The sequence below is a fragment of the Coenobita brevimanus genome, chromosome 8 (assembly GCF_032717465.1).
Source record: "Coenobita brevimanus isolate Jiangsu-jjx chromosome 8, ASM3271746v2, whole genome shotgun sequence".
Taxonomy (NCBI): domain Eukaryota; kingdom Metazoa; phylum Arthropoda; class Malacostraca; order Decapoda; family Coenobitidae; genus Coenobita; species Coenobita brevimanus.
This window is the reverse complement of record NC_136961.1, coordinates 40,752,429-40,757,261: the sequence shown is the minus strand read 5'-3', so window position 1 is coordinate 40,757,261 and position 4,833 is coordinate 40,752,429. Positions and strand designations below refer to the sequence as shown.

Sequence of the window (4,833 nt, the reverse complement as noted above, 5' to 3'; positions counted from 1 at the left end):
ATTCGGGGGAAGGGGAGCGTGGCTTTCGGACCTCTTCCCAATAACGACAAATCCTGAGCTCCATGTTCGCCAAATTGGCCCTCTGATCCACTTAGGTATAGTTATCCTAGGTAAAGGTGAAGGAGTACCTGCATCATTTTTCATGGACGCTGGGTCAGTGGTGAACTTAATATCGGAGTCTTCCCTAAACAGCATTAGAGGAGTGATCAAACGAGTTTGGATCCATGAACCGCCTGACAATCGTCTCTGTGATGTTGATGGCTCAGAATTTTATGTGATGGGCAAGGTAACTCTTGAGATAAAATTTGATGAATTATTAAAAAACCTTCACAGCTGAGTTTCATGTCATAAACAATCTCCAGTATTCTGCTGATGTTTTACAGTAAATGGTATAAACACCTTGGCCATACCACGTTGAGTACACCGCTTCCCGTCCGATCAGTGAAGTTAAGCAACGTTGGGTCTGGTTAGTACTTGGATGGGTGACCGTCTGGGAACACCAGATGCTGTTGGCATCCCTACGTGTCAAGTGGGGTTGGTGGAGGGTTAGTGCCCCTCCCTGTAAAACAATTAACTCTAAGCCGTTGGCCACCCCATTTGGGATACATGGCGTCTGGCAATGAATGAATGAATGACTTTCTGTATCTGGCATGGATTGCCCATACCCGGTCCTTTCACAGTTTCGATTGTCCAGTCTACTGTAGTTTCACCATAAGGGGTGGATTTAGACCGGTTTCCACCGTTTTCTGGTAACAGGTCAATTATTAATGAATCTTTGAATACATATTTAAAAAAAAAGAAATGTCAAATTTCTTTATTTTGGAAAACGACATGTTTTGACCACCACCAGTGTTCACTACAACTGTCTCCCCTGCAACCACTTCCTTTGGCAGGCTCAGAGACAACATATGCATGCTGTGGGCAACAATGGCACAGAGGACCCCTTGCTGCTGTGCCCTTTTTGCCTGCAGGAGAAGTCACATATGAATGTCAAATGCCACCGTATGAAATGCAGACGAAAATACACACGTCACAGACAGACACGCTTCCCTGATAGATGGTTTAATTGATTGATGCCTGACTTTAGTGGTCTGTCAGAGTTATCTGAGTCGATTTATCTGTTATAAACAGTGATTCCAAATTTTGTTCAGAGATACATTACACACCGATAGAAAAGTTTGCCCAACAAAAGATGTCAAAAAATAAGCGCAAGATGAGGGGAAGTTTGATTATGGAATTACCAAGAGACAAAAGACAGGAGGAGGTAAGGTAGTATTTTACTACAGTACTGTATATATATTATGTATTTATAGTTTTTAAATACAGCGGAATTTGTTTTGTTATTCAGATTTTGTATTAGCCTACTTGTTACATTTAAAATTTTTAAAAATTGTTTCATTAAAAAATTTAATATAGAAAAGTAGAAATTAAAAAATTTAAGTACCAGTATTGCCACCCCGTCTGGGATACATGGCGTCTGGCAATGAATGAATGAATGAAATTTCCCAGATTTCCAAATTTTGGAAACCTGTCAGGTTAGAAGTCTGGATCTGTCCCAGACCACCACCAGATAAGATTTTTTTTTTTTTTTTCTTTTAAATCCTGGGAAGAAGGACCCAAAGGCCAGGAGTCCGCAAACTGTTCCTTCCTAGAAAAAAAAAATACAAGAGAGAGCCAAATTCTATCTCTATACCTAGGCTGCTTCCCCCAAGGAAAGGGAGATAGCCGAGACAGGACGACACACTCGTCATTTACTCATCCATTCAAACACATTCATTAGCATCTTAGCCCCAAAGGGGAGAACGGACAGATCCTCAACACACCACACCGCACAAGGGTCAACTGCGCAGTGCAATCAGTGACATCCGCAGCAGGGCCTAACAGCAGAGCTGGTTTACCATTACCACATCATAATAAACCCATCCCCATACCCGCACCTGACCTGATTAGCTGATCAGACCAAATGCGGGAGAATATCCCCCCAGGGCTGCATCATCATTTAATCATTCACAAATTCTCTCCATTTATTTCTGTCACGCACAGCCACTCTTCCTCGCTCAACAGACATCCCTTTCACATCCAGCACTGTCTTCACACTGTCCATCCATCCTATTCGTGGTCTGCCTCTCAGCCTTACACCTCTCACAACAGATCTAGTTATCTTTTTCACCAATCGCTCATTATCCATTCTCTCCATATGCCCAAACCATCCCTCTGCTCAACTCTACCAGCCATCTCCCGAACAACTCCAGTCCTCCTTCGCACTTCATCATTTCGCACTCGATCCATACGCGTCAATCCACACATACTCCTCAGACACCTCATGTCCATTACATTCAAACCTTTCCTCTCTGCTATACCCATATTCCATGTTTCAGCCCCATATAATGCAGTCGGTACCACAACACCCTCATACAGCCTTCTCTTTACATCCATTCTAAGCGAACTACATCTAAACACTTTTCCATTCCTCACAGCACCTTTCCTACTTCATTCATTCTAAGCTTCACTTCTGTATCTATTCTTCCATCCACAGCAAAATGTGACCCTAAATATTTAAAACACTCTACCTCCTCAATCAACTCACAGTTCAAAACTATATTCATCCCCCTACCATCTACCAACCTCGTACACTTCATCACTTTGCTCTTATTCTCATTTACTTTCAATTTCCTCCTTTCACACACGCTTCCAAACTCCTCTACCAACTGTCTCAATCTCTCCCCTGAATCAGCCACCAGTGCAGTATCATCTGCAAACAGCAGCTGCTTCAGATTCCATTCTCCACCATCAATATTCACCAGACACAGACCTCCACCTAAAACTCTTGCATTCACCTTCCTTACAACACCATCCATATAAATATTAAATAACCAAGGCGACATCACACATCCCTGTCACAGCCCCACTCTCACGGGAAACCAATCACTCACAGCATTTCCCACTCTTACACACGCTCTACTTCCATTCAATCACACACTCCTGTACTTCCGGACTCAATAGCAAGGCCACACCTTCTCTTCCCCTTCCTCTATCAACACCTGACAATCTTTCATTCACACTTCCAGACATAGAATCACCCTTCCCTTTCATCATCGTTTCACTCAAAGCTAACACATCCAACTTTTTTCTCACAAACATTCTCCCAATCTCCTCCCATTTAGCCTCAATCGTACTACATCCACGCACATTCATAGACCTAATCATCAAGGTACGGTGTAAACTCAATCACCCATCCCTTTCTCTGGCCTGTCTCTTTTTAGGAACAAAAAATCAATGGAGGGGGTCCCTAGTCCACTCACCCCGTCCCTTTAAGTCGCCTTTTATGACACGGTGGCAGTATTCTTCCTAACACAACATGGCCGCAGAGTAGTAGTACCACCCCATAGTGCGCCAGATTGTGTCCTCCCCGCCACAGGGGGGACACAATCTGATCATTTCGAGATGCCTGGACACACTGCATTTGAAAGACTGGAGATCATAGCTTGCAGGAAATACAGACAGAGGGAAACAGTTTCAGAGCTGATGTGTTGCAAATATGAAGGACTGGGAGTAACGGTTAACTCTTGCATTAGAGAGCTGGACAGAAAAGGGATGAGCTTGTTGCTAAATGGGTGTTACGTACCCATTGTAAAGGTGGAGGGATGCAAGCAGACGGTTCAGAGGAGCAGTGACCATTGAAATAGCGATAGAAAAGAGATTAAGATGCACCAGTGCGGCGAAGAGACAGAGGTTGAAGGGAGCCAGTGAGAGGAGGAGAGTTTATGAGATGAAAACCCTTTGACTCCACACTATTGAAAAGAGCTGTATGTGTGGATCCTCCCCGCATATGAGAGTTGTACCCTACACAGGGGCGAATAAAATACGTGTATAAAGTCAACAACTGTGCAGGGGTAAAGAAGGAACGGAGTTGGCTTAGCACACCTAATACCTGGGAAGCAGATTTTACAAGAGGTGTAATATGATCTTTCCAAGATAAGTCCCGAGTGAATGAAACCCCAAGCATGTTCAAGGATGATGCAGGATTAAGTTGGATATTATTAAACATTAGTGGGTACTCCTGTGGGTGGATTTGTCGGGTTGACAGGTGTAAGACCTGGGTCTTTGATGCATTAAAAACAAGATTATTTTTACCCCAGTCAGAGATACGAGCCAAGTCAGACATTAGGTGTGCCATTACCTCATCTCTTGTTTGTTGAAGTAACTGCTGAGATGGACGTTGGAGGAACAGAATGGAAAGGTGAAGGGTGGAGTCATCAGCGTACGAGTGGATAGGGTTAGATGTACAGCTTAGAAGGTCATTAATGAATAAAAGGAAGAGTGTTGGTGATAGGACAGAGCCCTAAGGAACACCACTGTTGATAGATCTAGGAGAAGAACGATGGCCGTCTACAACAGCGGCTATAGAAGGCCAGAAAGGAATCTATAGTTGAAGGCACTGTCAGATGGATAGAAACCGTAAAAGGGCAGTTTGGAAATTAAAGATTTATCCCAGACTCGATCGAAAGCCTTTGAGATGTTAAGTGCAATGGCAAAGCTTTCTCCAAAGCCCTGTAAGGAGGATGACCAGGAGTCTGAAAGGTAGGTGAGAAGATTGCCAGTGGAGTGTATTTGACAGAACCCATAGTGATGATCAGAAAGAAGGTTGTGATAAGAAAGATGCTTTAAAATTTTTCTATTATCAATTGACTCGAAAACTTTTCAGACACAGGATGCTAAAGTAATCGAATGATAGTTAGAGGGTTGTGAATGGTCACCCTTCTTTGGGACTGGTTGAATGAGAGCAAACTTCCAGCAAAAAGGAAAGGTAAAAGTTGATGTACTAAGACAAAA

General features: G+C 43.2%; 1 pseudogene; it reads left to right on the top strand.

The window, feature by feature from the left end:
- The first annotated feature begins 396 nt into the window (after positions 1-396).
- On the top strand, positions 397-515 carry LOC145409042 (5S ribosomal RNA; annotated as a pseudogene).
- The last annotated feature ends 4,318 nt before the right edge of the window (positions 516-4,833 follow it).